General features: G+C 51.2%; 1 long non-coding RNA gene across 1 annotated transcript; it reads left to right on the top strand.

Annotated features, from left to right (window-relative positions):
* The first annotated feature begins 480 nt into the window (after window positions 1–480).
* On the top strand, window positions 481–3,107 carry LOC104871871. Its single transcript, XR_782984.1, has 3 exons — window positions 481–792; window positions 2,541–2,692; window positions 2,986–3,107. It is a non-coding gene; the product is annotated as an uncharacterized LOC104871871 (long non-coding RNA).
* Window positions 3,108–5,007: the final 1,900 nt, after the last annotated feature.

Here is a 5,007-nt window from a genome sequence, read left to right as displayed (position 1 = left end):
GGTGTGTGTGGGGGTGTGCTAGGAATTGAACCAAGAGCTCACAGGTTAGGCAAGGGCTCCCCACGGAGCTACAGCCCCAGAGCCTCTGTAAATGTTTAGTGAATAAATTGATGAGTGAAATCATTGGCAATTTGCATCCTATTTAGAAACGATCACAATTTTTTTGTTATCTTTCATTAATACCTACCAGCGATAGATTTTCTACAACCACTTATCTGTTTACTCTCATTTCCTGAGTTTCTTAGCAAACTTTTTAAAAAGCAACCCACTAAGGGAATGGTGTTTTGAGTCTATGTAAAATCCTCTCCATGTGAGCATCTAAATAGACTGGGGTCTCAGGGTTGCCTTCTTTGGAGGCTGGGGCTGCTTGGAGCCAGCAGGTGGGGACCAGGGAGGCCAGGCTTCTCTCTCAGCCATATTCTCACTAGGATTCACTCTTTCTCTGTTTTCAGTATCATTATCTCACTCCCATATGGTTTCCCAAGAGGCAAAGCAAATATTAGTGTAACTATTTCTTTGCAAAAAGAAGCCATTCAACCCAATGAATTAGGGTCAACAGTGATGGACGACGTTAGGACAAGCTGACTTCACAGGAAGTCAATGTTTTCAGGCTCCTCTGAGTGGGTTCCTCTGCAGACTTGACTCCTCTGCTCAGCTTGAGGCTCCCACAAAGGAGGTGATAGACCCAAGTGGAAAACGGAGAAGGACCCATTTTGAAGAAAGCTGGAGGTTAAAAGCCCAAGGCTGAGAGAAGAGAATCCTGGCTGAAGATCTGCTGGGGACTTTCCCACGGTGAGAAAATGTTAGAGTGATGTTAACGACCCGTGACCAAAGCCTTAGTATATTTTGTCAACTTGCTAGCATAAAATACCAGAGACTAGAGCTTTGTAAAGAGAAGAGGTTTTATTTCATTCATAGTTTGGGAGACTGAAAGTCCAAGCATAGGAGGGCTCGTCTGCTGAGCTGATAGTGAGAGTCACTGGTTGTATCACAACAGAGCAGAAAGCAGGAAGAGAACCACCGTGTGCAGAAGGGGCCAAGGGTACGGAGGGGCTGTGCCTTGAGACAACCTTGGAACTAACTTAGTGAAGCCAGTGTTGATCCTTCTTAGGGTGGGGCCCTGAGACCTCGTTACGTTGTACTCAGGTCTCTCCGTTGTTCCGCCACCTCTCGGCACTGTGCACAGAGACCTTTAGGGGACAAACTCAACTCACAGCAAGCACCAGACAGCGCTTTCTCCTTAATGTCACCCAATGATTAGAGAGTTGTAAAGGGACTGGCTCGCTCGCTCACAAATGAACTGCTTCTTTATGTCTGTCTGTCACCTTCCTCAGCTCAGGCACCTCAAGTTTTGTGTCCAGGCTTTGAGACACTGTGGCAAGACCTTACGTGGGCCCAGCTTCCAGACTGCCTGCTCGTTCCCCTCCTGTCTGGGGGGCTTTCTTACTTCCCGTCCCTGGGGCCCAGTCACCTTGGGTGTTGGGGACGCTGCCTGTGATGGACCTCAATTTAGTCCTAGCCTTTGCATCGTCCTTCTGTCCACCACAGGCAGTAAACTTTCAGGCTCCCTAGCATGAGGCTCTTGATGGCTTTGCTGATGGGGGAATGGAGTGAGGCTGACGGAAGAAGGAGGGGAGTCAGGGCACCTCTCCCCTGCTCTGCGTTTGTTGGCACCATGAGCAGTAACTGCGTTAGTTCCAGTGTCCACAGAACAGCTTTCACGTGGCCTCTGCTTCTGAGGGCCACTCCTCACTCTGCGGAGTCAGTGCCTCTGGCTGTGCTAGCCAGGGTTCTGGCCTCTGCCAGCCAACACTGGCTGTGGTCTGGGCTGAGAGGCCTCGCGCTCTTCCTAAGCTGTGGTCTCCACCATGCCTAATATGGCTCCGCATCTCCTCTGTTATCTGCAGAACCAATTCCTGTATTAAACTCCCCTGGCTGAAAAGCCTAGAATGGTCTCACCGTCCTGACTGAGCCAAGCTGAGCTAGCTGTGTGTGCACACAGCACCCTTGAGAAGGTGCACAGAATCCCATCTGGTGCTCAGGTCATTTGGCTGTAAAAATCCCCCACAGTCAAGACCTCAGCTTTACCTGCTTGAAGTGGTATAGAAAATACAGGAGGTGGAAGAGGAACCAGACACGGGTTCACGGTTCTGGTCTTGACCTCACTCTCTTCTCCCTCCTCTGAGAGGAGCATATCCTCCTCCCACCTTCCTTTCCTGCCTTGATTAGTTAGCAGGACCAATGCCTTTCTGCTGGCATATCAAAAAAAAAAATAGTTTCTCATCTGTCCAGCAGAAACTCTCATTGTTAAGCAGGATGTAAGGAACCAGAGAGAGAGAGAGAGAGATCACAGTGGGACTTCATTTACAGCCACTGAGAGAGAAGGTAGTATGGGCCCTAACTCCCTCATGTTGTTCCTGACATGCCCCTGAGAACACAACGCTGGCACACACACCTTCTGCCACAGCTTCAAGTGGAAATGGCCCTCCCAGTAGGAGAAGCCATCAAGGTCAGGGCCTGGACTCCAACTCTTTGCCTAGAACTCCATCATCTTCTCTCTGGAAATGGGCTGTGACTAGAGACATGGCCAGAAAAGAGATGGGACCAGCAGCCAGGCATGGAGCAGCCAGGATTGCCTGCGCAGAGGCCCAGAAGCAGTTTTGGCAACAGAAAGAGAGAAACAAGTGATCAAGTAGGTTTATTACCTTCTTTTCTATCTCTGTATCTATTGATGCTTGCTATGTGTCACACCGGGCTGGGGGCGCCCATGCCTTAGCTCATCTGAGCATTAGCGGCAGTCCCAGGAGTCAAGTGTCATGTTCGTTCTTTCTTTCTTCCTTCCTTCCTTCCTTTCTTTCTTTCTTTCTTTCTCTCTTTTTTTTTTTTGATGCTGGGGATTGAACTCAAGTCCTTGAGCTTGCGAGGCAGGAACCACTGAGTTAATCCCCAGTCCTTCAAGTGTCATTTTCAATTGCTGTTTTACAGATGAGAGAAGCAATGCGACATGCCAAGGTCACACTGCAGCCTATGGCTCATGTTGCAGAAGATGCTCTTGCCTATAATCCCAGCACTGTGAGAGGCTGAGGCAGGAGGATCACAAGTTTGAGTCCCGCATAGGCAATTTAGCAAGACTGTCTCAAAATAAAACAAAATTTTCAAAAAGGGGAGCTGGGGATGTAGCTCCAGGTTAGAAGGCCCTGGGTTCAATCCTGTTTCACACTCTCAAAATAAGCATCTGGTGAAGCCAAGGTCAGCTGCTGAGGAAGCAGAGTGGACAGAACCAACCCCAAACAGCGGAGATGTGCTGAGGTGGAAATTGGGACAGAACACAGAAGCATGACTGGGGGAGGGAGGATCCAACTGGAGGGCATGCTTGCTCTGAGAAACAGGAAGTCAGTGTGTCTGGAAGGGTCACAGAGCCCCCCATGGCCTGGGGTTGTCCGCATGACGCTCTCCTGATTCCCTGTGTGGCACAGGCTTGGTGGAACAAGTGCTGAGTCCTGGGGCCTCCTCGGGGTTAGGGGACACCGCCAGGGTCCAGGACCTCTGCCCTCAAGAACTGCGGGGCAAGGGGTAGGAGGATTTTTGTCCAGATAGAGTGATCACCATGTGGCCAAGAACAGTGAACAGATTGTGGACACGGCACTGAGGCTGTCAGGGAGGACAGAGGAAGCAGGAGGCGAGAACTATTGTAAGGGCAGCAGGGAGGGGGAGCAGGCTGGAGCCTGAGGAGTTGGCCCGCAAGGCTGTCTGGGCCAGATCATGAAAGGTCTGGACTGAAGGGGATAGATGGTACTAACATGGGATTCTGGTTCGTGAGAATCTACCACACGCTTGGCACCTTGACAGCGTCGTCTCAGAGACCAGAGTGCCCTGGGAACACTGCTCTCAGGAGGCCCCAGGCTCCCTTTGCACACCTGTGGTGATCAAGCAGTATAATGAGTCTCACTCTGCAATTCCTTCCTCCTCAACGATTAGCAAGAGATTTTCTTTAGAGGACCCCCTGGTTCCCTTAAGGACAACACCTATCTCACCCACAAGGTGGCTAAACACAAAATTACCATTTCCTCAAGAGAAGTGCCACTCCCTGAAGCCTGGGGAGATGGAACACAGAATAAGTCAGGGAGGTGGGAAACTGGGTCCTAATCTGGGTTGTCACCAGCCGTATGACCCTGGCCAAGGCACTTCCTTTCCCCAGGTCTTGGTTTCCTCATCTATAAAGCAAGGAACTGAAGAGTCTGCAACTCCCAGAGTCTGTGCCCATGAATAGGGTGGGAAAGAATGGAAGTCGCTTTAGTGTCCACACGATTGTTAGGCTTTGGATGGGAATGTCACCCAGTGGCCTCGTGCCCTCATCGGTAGGGCTTTGGGAAGGTGACTGGACTGTGGGCCCTTAGTGCTGACAAGTACTTAGGAGGTGGGGCCTGGTTAGAGGTGGGGCCTGTGGGTGTGGCCTGGAAGGGTGTATGTCTTCTCCCTGGCTCCTCTCTTCTCTCTCAACTTCCTGGCCGCCATGACATGAGCCGCCTCTCCAGGCCATTCTACCACGCCACCGATAATGCAAGCACTGCAGCCTCTAAAACTGTGAGCCCAAATCAGCCTCTCCTCCTTCTAAATTGTGTGTCAGGTATTTTGTCCCAGCAACAAGGAAAGTGAATAAGACATGGACACACGCGTAAGGAAGGCCCCTGACATCCAGTTGTCACAAGAGGGGCAGAGGTGTGGAACACCCAGAAAGAAAGGAACCCAAAGCTAGGGTGCAAGGGTCTGGCAGGACCACACAGAAGGTTGGGCAGGAAGGGCAGCTGTGCCCTGCAGGTGAACAGGACAAGCAGGGCCTTCTAGGGCAACCTAGGTGGGAAGCAAGTATGTGTGGTTCAAACCTAGGTGGGAAGCAAGTATGTGTGGTTCTCAAGCAAGCAGGGGCAGAAGCAGGGGGAGGAAGCCAGGGAGAGACTGGGCTGGAAAGTTCACGCATCCATCACCTGCTCAGCAGCTGGTGGCAGG

This window comes from Fukomys damarensis, unplaced genomic scaffold, assembly GCF_012274545.1.
Source record: "Fukomys damarensis isolate Sample0158 unplaced genomic scaffold, DMR_v1.0_HiC HiC_scaffold_37, whole genome shotgun sequence".
NCBI lineage: Eukaryota > Metazoa > Chordata > Mammalia > Rodentia > Bathyergidae > Fukomys > Fukomys damarensis.
Note: the sequence above shows the minus strand (reverse complement) of the source record. Positions and strands in the feature narration are given on the sequence as shown.